The sequence below is a fragment of the Tribolium castaneum genome, chromosome 3 (genome assembly GCF_031307605.1).
Source record: "Tribolium castaneum strain GA2 chromosome 3, icTriCast1.1, whole genome shotgun sequence".
In the NCBI taxonomy this organism is placed as follows: domain Eukaryota; kingdom Metazoa; phylum Arthropoda; class Insecta; order Coleoptera; family Tenebrionidae; genus Tribolium; species Tribolium castaneum.
This window is the reverse complement of record NC_087396.1, coordinates 17,858,560-17,875,841: the sequence shown is the minus strand read 5'-3', so window position 1 is coordinate 17,875,841 and position 17,282 is coordinate 17,858,560. Positions and strand designations below refer to the sequence as shown.

The window sequence follows — 17,282 nt, the reverse complement described above, 5'->3', positions numbered from 1 at the left end:
TTAGAATCAGTCTAGTATTATAATAAATAAATAAATAAATGATATGTTTTCCCTTTTTAAAAACTATAAAAATGCCAACGTCGCATTTTCTCTCAAAATTAGTTGTTATTAATTATTTAAAAAAAATAGTTTGGTAAAATGCGACGTTGGCATTTTTATAATTTTGAAACAGCTAATACAGGCTGATTCATTTAGGGCGTACATTAGAAACTTTTTAACTTCTAATATAGATAGAGCTTTAAAATTTTGTGTACAACCTGGGTCGAATATACTGAGTTCAACTAAAATATATATTTTCAAAATGGATGAACTACGAAAAATTGGAAACTTTGAAATTTTAAATAGTAACCACCTATTTTTATTGCATTTTTGAATTGCCTTTTGGAACTGAGTAAAACGTACCTTAATTGTTAGTACCTATCTGTCATAGTTTTTGAAGTATGTCAATTTTTTTGTCAAAATTTCCATTTCCAGAGGATCATTTAAAATATCACACCCCTTGAATTTTTTACAATAAGTGCTTTGATAACCAAAAGCTGGAAGGATCTTCTGACATCTTTAAAATTGTCAACTGTCAAATTACAAGGCTACCATGATTTTTTTGAATATTATTAAAAAATGATTATAACACAGTTTTTTTTTAATAGTATAACCTTGTTTTTTAGTGGCAGTCAAAAAAACATCAATTTTAATGCAGACTTTTATTAACATCTATATTTATTACTCACAGTTTTCAAAATAATCGTAAAAAACAGAAGTCTAACTCATTATTTTCATTTTTAATCAAGTAAACTTTTAAAAAATACCATAAAATTAAACCATTAATTAAAAGAAATGTTAGATTTGTTCACTATTTTCACTCAAAAAGTTCAAAGTTCGATGGTAAACTGATTGAGTTACTTTACATAATCCACTAAGTTATAATAAACCATATTATATTATATTATACTGCTTATTTAATAATAAACCAGCTAAAAACTAAATAAAATGTTGAAGTTTGACAATTGTTAACTATTTTGCAAGCTCTACTTAACTATGAAAATTACGAATTAATATCTGTTTTTCGTGATTTTTTTCAAAAACTGTGAGATAGATATAGGATGTGTTAATAAAAGTCACCATAAATATTATTGGTCTTCCGATTGTCGTTAAGAAAATAGAGTTGTTTTATTTCAAAAAACTGACTTATAGACTAACTATTTTGAAAAAAATCATACTAGCCTTGAATTTTGGCACTTGACAATTTTGAAAACCCTTGATGGCTTTTCGAACCTTCGATTATTGAATGGAAATTCAATTATTTATTGAATGGAAATTCAACTATTTACATATGGCAATGTGTTCATTGGTTAAATAAACTCTTGCATATAAAAACAAAAATTAACATTTAAAAAAATTTAGAACAGCTAAGTACCAACACTTGGGTAAATTTTACTTATTTTAAGAAGGTGAATTCAAAAATGCAATAAAAATGTGTGGTTACTATTTAAAATTTGAAAGTTGGCGCCAATTTCTTGTAGTTCCGAAAGCTCAGCCATTTTGAAAATAATGTAGTTAAACTCGAAATAGTTGACTGGAATTATATACAAAAGTTTAAATCTCTAGCTTTATTGTAAGTTAAAAAGTTTCCAATGTAACCCTAAAAGAATCACCCTGTATAATATTTTCATATGTAGTTTAAAATGTATCAGTTGTAGTACAGAACAGTAAAATGGACTTCAGAAAAGATAAATGCATGACTTCCTGCAATACATTTAACTAATACGTGTGAAATTTAATGTTTTCTGAAATACAATGATTGATACTGTCTGGAATACAATAGGAAAAGGTGTAGTGTAAACGCAGCTCTTAAATCAAAAATTCTGTTTTCCACTATGCAGTGAACAATTTGTTCGTTGACTGGACTGTAATCCTCTGGCAACATTTCTACTGTTTGCTTTTTATTTCGCTTTGTATAATGTAATGCGAGTGAAACTTGAGAAATTGTGTAAAATCTTAGATTAGTGCGTTTATCGCGCTTTTTGCCCCAAGAAATGCCTAAACCTTGTCAGGTCGGCTTTGCCGCCCCGCCTTGATGCCCATCCAATTTGCGAAGGGTTAAAAAGCGTTTAAAGGGCGCCCCGAGTGAGGTTAAAGTACGTGTGTGCAGATGTCCTGCGGGCAGGCGATATTTCTCGTCCGGTATATCCGTGGAATCTATTCGCAGGATTGTAATTCGTTATCTTGCGGATGTATCCGAGATAAGGTGGTGGAAAACAAGGAGTGAAACGGTGAGAGGCGATCATGCGATGCAATTTCGTGCCGGCTGTATCCGTTAAGAAAATGCAAATTGTGCCTTGCATATCAACGAAAACAACAATGGCACTAGAACAAAATATATCGCCTATTTTAAGTGGAATCCGACTCATTCCGCAAACAATACGATACGAGGTTTATTCAAAGCTCTCGGATTTCGTTTTGGGAGGAACTCAATTTTCCATTATGAAGGACCGAACAATAAACGGTAGAGGTGTGCCTATTAATTGCCTCGCCGAAAAATACAATGCGAAATTTCGAGTTCAATGGGCACCGCCTCGCTGGTGTTAATTCTTGTTTAAAAGTAAGCCACCGGAAGATTACCAAACTTAAATTGTATTGCCGAGTTTGATCAACTCCGCGATTGAACGCCGAAATTAAATATGAACCGTTTTAAATTGCAGAGGCATTCGGCTAAACGGGAAAAATGTGTAAACACATTGTGAACTACTTTTTGATTTCCAGTTTAGTAAATGCAATGCGGAACTGGAGAATTTCGTTATGAAACGTGAATTCCCAGTGCAATTATGTAGATGATGTGTCTCCATAATACAGCTCAGAAAAATCAATATTTATTAAAACTGTTTTGTATTCCAGTAATGTATAATGTTGCGTTCCTGATATCGTTTAAGCCGATTTATTTATGTGTGTTTGTTTTCCTTCGAGCCAAGTCTTCATCAAAGATTTTGCATTAAAAATATTTTTCAAAACGTTTTAAAGACTTGGAAAACAAAAAACCGTGTGATATTTTGCGGAAATGGAATCCTCGTGTCGCAGCCGATGGTAAATGGCCCCATTTGCGATATTGAATCGGAAAATGCGTTTAGTATGACGATCAAATATACGTCGTATGTGATATAAAATGGCGATTGTAAATATCAACTAATAGATTTATGCAGCTAGTGTATGCCGGTATGATATGATAATTGGGATCTAATATAAATCACATTAGCCAGTTCAACGAATGTAATCACGAAATGGTTCATAAATATTAACAATACTTGTCAGAGATCCGCATAAAATACTTCCCTATATTGGCATTGCATTACCGAACCGCCGAACAATAGCAATGTCAACAAGCTGGAATCAATTGCGAGCTTGATACTGCCATTACCAGTTGGCCACTTTTTCCGTTCCACTACTTGGAAATTTATTTTATTTAAGTTTGACGTTACATGTCTTGGAACGGTTATTTCAGCCACTGTGGAGTGCCTTTCATGTCGGCGACGTGCAATTATTATTATAATATACATCTACAAGTCAATTTATAGGTGGCACGTTGTAATTACTGGCGTACACATTCATAATGAAATAAAGTGAGTTTCCTCGTAGGGTCGCCTTCTTCCTGTCGGGCTATTTTGCATCACGAACTGATTTTATTACAAATTTGGTATTTTACGACAACAACCTGTTTCCTGTCTAAGATTCGACTCAAAGTTTTGCAAAATTTTAGTGAAATTTTGCAATTGGCTGTAATTATTTCTCTAAATAAATAAATACTGATTTAGCTTAATGGATTTGTGGAATTGTTTTTAATGCTGATGTAGAAGTAAGATCTTTACGATTCAGCTCCCATTTGTGGAATTTTTGCCTCTGAGCAAAACTCATAACAAAGCCGCCTTTCAGCCGATACAGCAACACGATAACATGGATTTGCAATTACGAAACAGTTCTAGTTGAAAAGCAAAGCATCAGAATGGCTCACACCGTTCTCATTAAGCCGAACCAGCAAATTTACAACACAATATGCGGTTAAAGTTTAGCAAAACTATATTTATAAATAAAGATGAAGTTAGGAGCTTGTAGGCTATTTTGAAATACTCTTGATTCCATCGTGGATGATTATTAACCGAAGGGTGAATTATCGGAGCGCTTACAAACTCCGGCTAAACATTTTGAGTGTCCCTGGAGGGTAGTGGTCAAATGGTGCTAATCTACAACGCGATACACGTGCGATAACACGTGAATATCAAATCACGGCAGAGGGCGACGCCGCTTTATGTTTGACACTGTTCGTGCCGAATCACCATAAATGTTTGATTTTATTACTAAAAACGAATAACCACTGGTGCTAGGCGCACATCCGCCATTGCTGTTGCGAACTTCTAACGACCGGTCGTGCTGCTGCTGGAATTGTAGGCGTTATAACGGAGGGAAATACTACGAAATTACAAATTTCTGATCACTGGAGCTGATTAAAGCCACGAGGGGGTGGAAGACTGGCGGTTTCATTGGGATGAACAGTATCGGGGCTTGCCAATGCCTTCAGTGATTTGGAAATGAAACATATCTCTTAAAAACGCTCTAAACGGCAAAGGCTGATGCTTCGAATTTTCGGAAAAAACGCCCATAACCATAAACATCCCTTTAGACAGGCGAGTTAAAAATTGCAAACTTTTGCTGCCTTTAGTGATACCTTCAGTGATTTGGAAATGAAACATATCTTTTAAAAACGCCCTAGACGGTAAAGGCTGATGCCTCGAATTTTCGGAAAAAATGCCCGTAATCATAAACATCCCTTTAGACAGGCAAGCTAAAAATTGCAAACTTTTGCTGCCATCAGAGTATTTAGCTGTCATATTTTTCCGCCTAAAGTTGCAGGAGTGAATGCATTATTCATAAATATAAATTCAAATCTGAATTTTATTTATATTTTCACTTTTGTAAATTATAAAATCAGCATTTGTTATGCCTCAGTTCATAAAACAAATTAAAAAAAATTTCATTTCGAATGTATTAAAATAATTGTGTAAATAATAACAAAAAACTGTTTTTCTAGATTTTTGTGCTCATGAATGGGATATTTGCGTTTAATAAATGGTCGGCAGTGACTTTGCTCTCTTGTTATTAAAACCCGTCGTGTCTATTGTTTCACTCATCCATTAATTGTCAAACTTCAAACGAATGTTCCATTTCGATTCGCGAGTGTTTGTTTCACGTTTCACTTTAAAAATTTCGCACTTTTAATTCTCATTGGGAACAACGTTGCGTGAATTAATTGCCGCAGCTTATTTAAAATTCATCTGCGTTTTAAAACATCCCTAAATAATTTTATTCAGTGTTTGCCTTTGTTGTTTTTTCACGATTTCAGAGCGTTCGAATAATTTCACGCCGAAGCGACGAGCTTGTATTATTTAAAAGTTGACATATTTAATTTCCGGAGTTCAGTGCGGGCCGTTATCAGTACAATTTAAGTTCGGTAATCTTCCAAATTAACACCGAAACTAAAAATCGATTTTGAATCAATTTTAGAGCGGCCACTCGATGCGACTTAGTCCCGATGACAGCAGATACAATTTAATGCCTTCAGGCTCTTTACTCGTAAATTATTTCAATCAATATTGTTTATGTACCGGCTTTTATCGACAAAGATTTACAATAAATAATCGCTTCTTTCCAATAAACGTTTCACCACCTATAATGGTTCCTGTCCATTTCCTAGGCCATTTCGACGAACGAGGCCTCATCACACAACACAATATGACTGGATTTGCTCCCACATTTTCACTTGAGTGCACGCCGTTAAATAAACGAAACATTTTGATAGCCAACATGTGTCAAAGGTCGGCCGAAATCACGTTATTTATTAAATTGACTAATTAAGTTGCGACGAATTATTGAGATTTCTCGTATTGCGATACTACAACTAATTCTCGAAGGAGAATGTGGTGCATTGTCTGCATTATTAGCGTTACTTGGACTGCAGCCAAACATTACTATGTACTTATTACTGGATTAAGATATGTACGTAATTAGTGCCTCATATAAAGTACGTTATAATTACTGACACTGATGTTATACTGCATTCATGAAACATCAGAACTCAATGCTCAGTACGTTATTTGGAAGCAATTAATTACAAATCCTGATATTTGGTTACAATCGTTGCAATGCGGATATATGGGTTTGAGGCACGAAACTGCATCCACCCGAACAGTTTAATTTCAAAAATCACTTTGTTACATGAATTTTAATAGTTTAATTATCGGCCATTACCGTAATCTGAATCCGATTATATCAAGAAAAACCCAAGAAAGTCATTATTTTCATTGATATATTGACCATTCGCGTGTTACATTTCCTTGTGTTTTTGTTATAAAAGCCGATACATTCGGAATGTCGCATTAATTTTTAGCACTGCGTCATGAAGAAAAATCTTCCGGGAATAACAGGGATTAGGGATCATTACGGTTCGGAAGATCGCGTGTAAATCCTCTGGAATTTAAAAGGCGGCAATCAGCAATGCTGAAATAACATGTTGGCAGCAGTAGAGTAATTGAATATTGGAAAGTGGCATGTAATGTGAGCAGCTATTCACCTTTTGTTTTGCACAGCAGCAAAACCTCGAATTTTTGGGACACTTCAAAGTTTAGAAACAAAATAGCTCTTTTTTCTTGTTTGCTTTAAATTTGGTAGTCACTGTGTTTTAGAGGGATTGAGAATAATTCACTTCGTTTAATTTTTTCCAGATTGGCGGATTTTTTGGGGCGATGATCTCGTCTTCATTCCCCTAATGCGTTTTTAATACCGGTAAACAAGAGAGGGCGAATTTCATGTATAAGAAGCGACAAATAAACTTCCTCCGTAAGCCAACAGATGCATTATTGAAAACATATTTTGTCGTCGTGTTTTCTCGTGGTTGTTCAATCTTATAGCAATCTGGCGTTGATTGCTCTCTCTCCTCTCCCTTTTCGCAAACTTTCGGGGATGCTTATCCCGTGATCCCTATTTGCCAGTGACACAGTAATATTAGCTCGACTCCTGAAAATTTCCATAATTCGCGATCGAAGTCTCTTTTGTTCTTATTAAATTTTTGGCGCGCGATGGTTTGATCTAATATACATAAATCTGTGGGTACATTTGAGCCCGGAATGGACTCCCTCAGGGCCGAATCGAAGCCAGTAAATCTGGCAATAAAGGAAGAAACACATTTCAGTGCTGAATACACATTGTTGTAGTGTCCTTTGACCTGACGAATACGGCCCTATCTCGGACAATCCTCAAACAAGGCTCTTCGCTGCGCCACATAAAGAATCAATAACTGCGATAACCTTCACCGGTTTTACACACTTTATGGATTTTAGCACAAAATCGAACCACGTTTCATATTTCTCATATTGTCATCTCCTGATACTCCTTTATTTATCTCCGGGAACGTGCCGCAAAAATATGAAACCCTTCATTAATCCAAAGTTTGACCATTCAAAGTTTCAACATTCTGTAGCAAATGACATTCGAGGGTCTTAATTTCTTGCATCACTGTTCAAGTGCACTTGCTCTAATTTAATTTAAGCAAAATGGAGGCTCTTGACCGACCCTTTTTGACCTGCAGAATGACCAGTCCAAATTTAATCACTTTCGAGGAAATAATTCGCGAAATACAGATATACTGTTTTTTTGACAACAATGCGTTCCAAGCATAGAAAACCTGGTTTTACGCATGACATATCCTGTGACATTTTTTTTGTTACTGACGTAATAACACTACATATTCCGCATCCCAGGAGTGATGTATTTAGTTGTTGTAAACTCGATTTCAGCCGACTGTAAAATAAAAGTGAGAATAATACTTTGCTGAAAAAACAGCGCGCTCTTTGTGTTGGAACGAAATTTAGACCAAACATTCAATAAATCTACACGTTCCGGGATTTTCAGTCAAAATGTGATAGTTTAAGCCTGAACTGATCTGCTGAAATATGATTATCTCTTTTTACAGATTTATCCTCTGTTTACAATCAGGTCTGCTATAAAAACTTTTTTAAGCCGGTTAAACACCTGTAGAATTTATTAATTGGGAAATGGACCAAACCGACTTGCTTCCTCAAACACCAACAATTTGCTGTGAAAGAGATCGAACAGAATATATAATCCGAATGGTTGATTAGAAGCAATGATTCCATTTCGTTGCACCTAATCGAGTGAACAGAGTTAATGTTTCAGGACGAGCTTCACAAAATTCGCTTCAAAAGTTCTGGCTTCATGAATATTCATAAATTTTTTGACACTTCTTTCAGGAAAATGAAATATTCTCGATCCAGATGCTATGTTTCTCGTCAACAAGACTCACATTTCAGTATTTACAAGGCAAACACGAGACCTCAATAACACGTCAGATGGCGCTCTTGGAAGTATCTTACTTACATACGGAAACGGAAGTACTCCACTGGAATGAATTCACCTTTTGTGAGGCCAGAAGTGAAATTTACGCATTGTTTTTCTTGAGAATTAACAGAATTGAATTGTTTGAATCTGGGAGTAATAAGAGCGTTTCCATGTACTGTACGTCGAGAGATATCATCGCACATTTAGTTGAAACGGCAAATGAGTACAAATTGCCTAAATTTGTATACATGTTTCATACATAATTACGAACGCTAGTAAAAATATATTACGCATAATCAACACATAAAATGCTCGCCCCCAACATGTATTCATGTATAAATTAGTAAAGTTCCAAATTCAACAACAAGTCATAAGCGCGCCTTAATAATAGAAGCCCGACATTTTTTCATTCATCTTTCTAGCCTTTAAAAAACACATTCACTCGCATCAAAGAGACTATTTTGCGTTTTATACAGCCCAGCGCGAGTTATCGCTTTTAGAGAGAATAGAGTACTGCGGGTAATTACAAAAAACATGTTTAACATGCTTTTAGTTGAAATGTGGTGTTGGATAATGTTTAAATTAATTTTTTACGAACCAGTGTGGATCCAAACAGAACAAAGCGATTTTCTATTCCGTTAAAAGTTATGTTTGCAACTTTGAAATTATTTAAAATTCCTGCGAGCGCAATGTAGCGATTAAACCGTCTCTAGCCATTTTGTTACTTTGTCTAATTACTCGAACGTTACGTGCGATCAAAGCAAATGAAAACCAATCACGCCAAACTTTAAAAGTTGTGCAACTTTCAGTCGAAAAGTACTTGATATAAATTAAATTACGTCATTTGACGTGTTTTATAACACCGGCGTGGAATACCGACTGATGTTTTAATTTCAGGATGCTTCTGAATGGATTCACTGCAGTTGCACCGGCGAAAGGGGCATTAAAGCCATCGGAGTGGAGATAACGAGCCGCAGCTTGTACCGAAAAATAACCCGCAATTGCCCAATTTCTTATCTTAACATTTATAATTTTTTAAACTAGAATGATTTTAAACACTAATGTTTGCCAAAGTTAAAAAGAAAATGCCCTTGCCCGGCGCCTCCACCATTATGGCGGCTTTAATTCCTGTTTGGTTTTATTTGAGCCCCGCCTTGTTCTACTTTGATCTGAAACAATGACATTGGCGATTCAGGGAGCGTCGTGGAGTCGGTAATTGCCAGCCGGCGGTATTCCGCACGGTTTCTACTCATCTCTCTTTTCGTTACTTACAGTAGCGCGTATTTTATTTATTTAGTGAATTTAATTTTGCGACTTCATTGGCAGAAGAAAGGCTGAAGGCCGCAAACTTGTTAAATGAATTTTAAAAGTTTGTTCTGTTGATGTTTGGAATGATCTAAATTGCGTTTATTAATTTTAACTCGGAACTTTTCGGAGGCGATAATTAGACGCAATTTTTGGCAGAGGATTATCTAGTGGGGTCAGAATGAAGTGGTAGTTCTTCTGGTGCTCTTTTCGGACGTGTTCGGAATGATCGCCTTTTAAGATAAATGGGGTGTGATGGACAATGGCGTGGAGTTAATGACCACTATGTCATACAAAGACTGGTACACTGAAACAGCGTTCGAGGACTAAATCCGTCAATCAAGTTATTAATGTGCGATTTAGTCGTCCATTAGTTTGTATATTATGTCGAGTTTCATATTTGTTAATCGGCGAAATTGTTAATAAATATGTACATTTCTATTGATGCGTAATAAAATGTCAATAATTTCGGGGTTTGCTTTTTGGCCATTTTGTTACAACAATAATGTTTAAACCCGTCTTTGAATATTTAACGTGACAGCAATATTTCAAGCTCTTGTGCGCAATAATAACCTCCAAAGAGGCGAATTTAAGTGGTTTGTCAACAGTTCGATGCAAAGTGTTTGATGTAAAAGCCTTTGTCATTAATGAATATTGAATTTCAAAAATCGCTTCAGAATTGTACTTTTCCAATGTAGGCACAAAGTAATGTAAAATTACAGCTGCTACAATTATGAAAAGGTCGAACTCCAGGTCGTTAAATCTTGTATACGACTAATTTCCAAAGTGTTGACAGTTTGCCACTAGTGGAAAAGTTTCCCCAATAAACGAAAAGTTTGGCTCGGAATTTTTAAAACACAATATATTTTGAAATTATTACCAAAATTATCACCTCTGGTTGTCATTAAAACTCAATTCTTGGAAGTTACCGAATTCTCAAGAGGCAAATTCGTCAATTAGTATAATAATTCTTGAATGGGGTATAAAATCGACGTCGTCTTCGCAAACCACATTTCGTTGTAAACTAACCTTGATATTCGGTATCGGTTTGCTTCCGGGGACTGTAACTTATTTACGGTATCCTCCAAAGAATGCAGTTGCAACGAAGACAATTACTGCAGGGCCAGAGCTGTTTCAATTAACGTTGCGATATATTGCGGTATTACTGTCTCCTCCTGTCGTTACAGTTTTGCCGAAGAGTTTTTTTACCTTTAGTGCCACTATCCAGTCCACAAACAGAGTAAAAAATTTCATTGTGAGTTTAGTAATTGATGGTTGATTAAGTTCGTGCAAATTTTCGTCGTGTAAAGGTGAAAAATGTCCGGTTTAAATAACTCGGGGGTAATGAATAGTCCATTAGTTTAATCAAAAGGTGATAATTACTGTTGCGAAAAAATAAAATCTGGGAAAATAAAGCGGAAAAAGGAAAATAAAGCAAAGTGATTGCGCTCGCTGCTATTATAATAAAACCGGTTCATTGCGAGCGCAATATTTACAACAATTGTTATCTAAATGAATTTTAATATTTGGAGTGCACGCCGCTTTTTAAAAATTAATTATTATAACGCATATATTACGGTAATCTGAAACGTTTTTACTTCAGTTTTGCCCGGCAGAGGGACCAGCTGGTAATAAAAAGCTGAAATATGAATGCAATATTTTGTCTGTCGTAATATACATTTCAAATTACTTAATGAGATACAAAAAATTGCAAAATAAATTACATGCAGATGGTTTTTACTTGGTCAAGTCTAGTTTATTACGTCTTTCATAATGAAAATGAAATGATGGCGTGTCAGACAAATGTGTGTTTTGTAGACTCATAAGTTTCAAAGCTAGCACCGGCGTTATTTTTTACTAACACAGCTGCGTAATTAAAGCATTTAAAATATTTACAGCGTTGTCTCGAAAGAAATAATTTATTTGTTCAAATAGCTTTTAGTGCAGTAAAAGGAATGCCTGTATTTGTGTGTTCCATTACAGTTTTTGTGGCACTCCTTTCTATGGTCAAGCGACGAGCTGCCTCTGAATATTTAAATACCCAAAGCAAGGTGAATATTTTAGGCAACTCCTGAAATAAAGGCTATCTCAAATTCTGGGCCCCAATAACGGCTCAATACGTATTTAATGAAGGGTTGAGTAAGTGGTGCTTTTTTCCTTTTATAAATAAATTATATTGGGCCGTAAGGAAATCCCAACCGATTCGGTTTGTATTAAAACATCGCTGACCTAAACCTCTCGACCGGTCTTCGTACAAGATTGAAAGACATTCAGTCGAGTCCTTTAGGAATGACAACGTAATCACAATAAAACCAGCCGTGTAGGTAACGCAATAATGAAAACCAACCCATGCTATAAATTGAACGTTTAACAACCCCATCAATTTTTCACGAGACAATCAGCAATTCTCATCCGTCCAGCTGATGCGAGCGTTTTATGTCCCTTTATTTAATTCTCTCTGAATGCAAACTAAGCCTAGCTTTAACGCAAATTTGAAAACTTTTAATTATTCGGAAGAAAAAAGTGCGTGACAAATAGTCGCGGTCAGATCGGAGAGGTCACTGATAAAAATGGCAAGGAAGTGGAGAGCATTGACGAATTTCAGACAAATGCGGAAGTTTTTCAGAGGCGGCTGCTTCGTCCTGCAAAAAATCCCCTAAAAAGTTTCCGGAAACGAACGGACGGCATTAGAGCTGATATATCGCGGAGAGTGTTGGAAAAACTGTTCAGAGACGAAGTATCTTGAAAATTTTATGCGCAATTTCTTAGGAACAGAAGGTGCAGCGCAGGTTTTACCGATTACTCCGCTACTTCTTTAACTAGTAAATGCTCCATCGTTGCTGTTATTTATTATTTCTGGCCGCTTTTAAAACTTTCACAAATTGCCCTTTAACTATTTATGCACTTTGTCTAATGCGGCGAGCTGCAGACTAATGCGCGCATAATCGAACGCTCTGCTGAAATTTTTTACCACGGAAATATTACGAAATTTAAGTTTTGATTCCGCGGGTTACTTCATGCAATGCTGGCTGCTCAGACAGAAATGTCAAAATAAAAGGCAGCTTGCGAGCTTCCTATGTCAATAACGTGTGACATTTATCACGCCGTTTTTGTTTCAAACCTTTCGTGCTACGTTACTTGTTCGCCTGAATACATGATGGATCTACTACCACAACACGCTCCATATTGTATTAGTATTAAAGGAGTTTTTGCCAACAACCATTTCCGGCGCTTACTTCCACCAAATCACTTATTTGACGCTTGCACAAGTTTAAAGCTTAAACCCCGTCTCATGACAAGCTATCGCTACGAATTTTTGATAAGTAGTATATTTTCAAGATTAAACAATAACAAAACAAACTATAAAAAAACGAGCCTTTGAATGAAACCTTATTGTTAAAAAATATAAAAATATTTTGGTGGCGATAATTGATAAGCATGCTAGGTCTAATTTTTCCAACTCTTGGTTATGCACGGCATGTTATTAGCTTTGACTTGACTTTCAAGATCCAGCCGCAAGCGAGGCCTTTATGCATTTAGATGCTTTAGATAGTGTTATGCTATGCTTGTCTGCGACCGGTAATGACTTCATCCTGACTTAATCATATTTCACGAGTGAAAATTCAACATTAAACCAGATTAGGCAAGCAACACATGTGTAAACGGCCCCACGGCCCAATCTCCCAACGCAAAACTACTAAAATTTTGCGTAGGTAATTTGGGAGGAGATTCGGGACAAGTGACCCGGCGGTAAGGACCAAGTCGTCTAAATTCGTCCCGGGACACGAATAATGTCTCGTTTATGATGGCCCGTTTTGATAAAGTTATGCAAAATATTTACGGGCTAGCGCCCAAATTGCCTCCGTCGATAAAATATTCACATTGAAGGCGAGCCACTAGCAACAGTGTTGTTTCGATTTTCGGCGGCGTAATTAAGTGCTTTCATTTTGTAACAGTGTTCGCGCAACCGTAACATGGGAGAGACTGATTAATTAACGGATTTTGTCTCGTACGATTCCGCGGGAAATCAGAAGAAGTTTTTTATCGCAATTTGCAATGGAGTGCCTCGTTGAAATTGTTGTCGCAAAGTTCACATATTGGCGATATAAAGCCGCTTCATCAAAATGCATGTAATTTTCCAAGCGCCTAACGCTGCAAAATTTCAATAGCGAGCACCAATATTAAATTAATTTAGACACTGCTTTTATGCATATCAATTTTTGTAAATTGTTTTCTGTAATGTATCACTATCATAATATCCAACAATTACGTTTCAAGAGGAGCAGGAGGCATATTAGACATTACGAGTAGGCTCTCTCAGAAATTAGTCAATTACGTATATTCAAAAAAGCCAAATTAGAAAAAGAATATTAAAACGAATTTAACGGCTTAAAGCTTTGGAAAACCAATACTAAAACTACAAGATCCCACTGTTCAGAACATAGATTTTTGAATTATTATTTCATACGTATTTGAAATTTTTGTTTATACTCCTTGGTATAGACTTATGCGAGCAACTAGTTTTTTTATTTTCTTTGGTATACAAGTTAATGTAACTAATTTATAAAGTTATTAAAACTTGCGATTTACTTGAAACAAAGTCATGTGGGTGGTCGTTCAAGTTGTTAGATATTCACTTGCCGAAAAATTTGTAAGTAATAATAAATATGAGGATGCCTTAATAATCATCGAATGCACACAAGAAAAATCAGGAAAAGCCACTATACAGAGTGTATCAGAAATACGTGTATCAATTTTACCACGTGATAAAACTCATCGATACAACAACTTTTATATGTCTCACCGAAGACTTTCGAGCCTGATATCTTAGATATTTGTCAACGGATTTTTGTAAAACTTAAAATGCAGATATTTTAGAAGTTTAAGATTAAAATCCAATTATTGTCACAACTCAAGTCTTAAAAAAGTAATTTTTTCATGCCTTTTTAAAATGTTAAGTCTTTTAAGACTTTTATTAAAAAAATAATCATTGATTAAAAATGTTGTAAGAAAAAACTCGTCCGCGAAAGACGTCTGTTTTACAAGAAAAATAAAAAACAAACTGTTAAACCTGGATAATATACAAAAGCCTAGGTTCCTATAAAACAGATGCACACTATCAATGAATTTTGCTCACTCCTACTACCTTTACAAAGTTAAAAAACAATATTTTTGAATTACTTGTTGTACTGGATGCTTTAATTCTTTCAAAACGGACTAAAAAACTGAACAACAACTGAAACATTCTAGACACTTGAACATTCAGGAGTTTAAAAATGTTTATCATAACTGCAGATGGGATTCTCTTCAAGAGCTTGAATTACAGCCCCAACTATTTCTTCCTTTCCAGTGACGTGTTTTGTCTTCACTCAATTTGGTTCACGTCCGCTTCCTGTGTCTTCAAATTGTTGACGATTTTTTGAACTTTAAATTTGATGAAGGCTTCATTTGAATAACATTTCAGAAAAATTCCAACGACACATTCCATAGACGAACATTGTTTCTTTTTTCAACAATACAGAAATTTCTGCCACTGATTGTTTTTAAAGTAATATGACCAAATTAAAACCATTTTACTTTTCTGCCAGCACACTACTTTTGACAGCAGGACACAAAATACCGCATCTCCAGTTGTTTCAAGAAGTGATTGCTCAAATATTTTTAAAATTTGGATTATGTTTTTAACAACAAAATCTAATTTTTTTCTTGAATCAGCCGAGCGATTTGGTTAATTTTTTGTGTGGCCATCTATTTTTCGGGGTTAAATGATCCAATACTAATTTCGCTTAATTTTAAATAAAAGAAATTTGTTCTAAAATTACATTTTCAACTTGAGATCATTTTTTCGTCCCTAATTGTCCCACCTTCTAAAATATGTGCATTTTAAATTTCATAACAATCCGCTGACAAATAATTGAGATACTAAGCTTGAAAGTCTTAGCTGTGACACTTTGTATATTATTTTGCAAAATTCTTATTTGTAATTTTCAATGTTTTCTTCCTTTCATTTGTACAAACGAGCCGATCAGTGTTTAGAAATTAGTTTGTTTAAATTTTATATTTAAATCAACGAATTTCACTGTTGTAAATTGTTTAAATTGTCCGTCACTATCACAACAAAAATATTTTGGTACTTTTTTTATACTCATAGGTAGTCACACGTTTTAATATGATATCTTTTCTAAATTTCAAGTAAATTTGCGAAACTTTGAAAATTAAAAATAGAAAAAATGTTTTCGTTTTTCAAAGTTTATTGTTTTTCTCCTGTGTAAGAAAGTTTTGATAACTTTTTGGCATTTGTCAATACAAAACGTCAGATTATTTTTAACAAATGTAATGCAATCTTAAACCTTGTGAGCCTAAATCGAATGTTATATTGACCTCGTTTTTGTGTAAATCCGTTCATTTGTCTTACCTCGTGGATGATAAATTCCTCGTTAAAAATCCACTCGGCAATAAAGCGTCCGATTTACAATCAAACTCGGTAAATAAATATTTATTAATTTTTTATTTCATTTATTTTATATTTTATACACCCTATATATCCTAATCTTAGTCAAACCTGATACAATGCTAGACCCAGATCTATTCAGTGAATCTCCGCAAAATTATGAAGTAAACTCCTTGGGATTATTTATAGTTTATTTTTCTTCCCGGTCACACCCTGTAGAGTTTGGCAAGCTGTGTACTCGCTGCAGCAGCTACGCAACTCTTGTATTAAGATCGCTGGGAATTAGTGGAGAGAAAATTGAACGTTGTTAGAGTTTGTGCTTGTAATTATAATTACAGGTCCTAAGTTACACATAGCAACCGCATTCTAAACGAAGACCCCAAGCCGGCTCACAATCGAACGTCGTAAAGCCAGATATTGCCACCAAAACTATGTACGTATTACAAGTCCCAAATCCGACTTATAACTAAACCACGATAATTATCTAAGATATTGGATTTCGCTTCCAACTATATTCGATAAATATGCGTCTAGTCTTTCAACTTGTTGCACCCTCGACGCATTTTGAATATTTTTAATATTATTACCGTTTCCGAGACGCGACTTAGAAATGACTTTTTATAAAATTTCGTTTGGTTAAATGCAATTTTCAGCAAGAGTGGTCTCGACAGAGTTTCCAAACTAATATAGATGCAAAGGAAAGATCTCGCTAAAGTGACAGGGCTGAAATACGCTGCGACAGAGGCATATGCAAACTACTCCAAACACCTATTCTTTCACCAGAGTCTATTAATTAGTTCAGTACGGAACTTTGTGCTAAATATTAATTAAACTCAAACTATATGACAAAGTTTTACGCTCTCCTCCGACTCCTTTATTACAACTATCTTAGTTTGGATTTTTGAAGCTCCACCGTCCAACCAAAACTCGGATTTATTTTACTAAGCAACCCTGTGAATCAGTTTTTGTAGCACGGGCGGCGCTTCAAAGACAGGGATTATCCTCGAGATGTGTTAATTTTGCAGCAAAAGCCACGTCTGCTTGAAAGCTCTCCGAACAAAAGAGCAAGTGCTGTTTGTAATGAAAATGTTGAATCGTTCCATAAAGGGGTCCCTTCGGTTCCAGCTAG

At 35.3% G+C, this 17,282-nt stretch overlaps 1 protein-coding gene and 1 long non-coding RNA gene across 4 annotated transcripts in view; one reads left to right on the top strand and one right to left on the bottom strand.

The window, feature by feature from the left end:
* Positions 1-17,282, bottom strand: part of side-II (sidestep II) — a 142,605-nt gene that overhangs the window by 41,001 nt on the left and 84,322 nt on the right. The window lies entirely within an intron of this gene.
* LOC135265656 (uncharacterized) lies at positions 7,759-10,143 on the top strand. Its single transcript, XR_010333403.1, has 3 exons — positions 7,759-7,957; positions 8,012-8,263; positions 8,310-10,143. It is a non-coding gene; the product is annotated as an uncharacterized LOC135265656 (long non-coding RNA).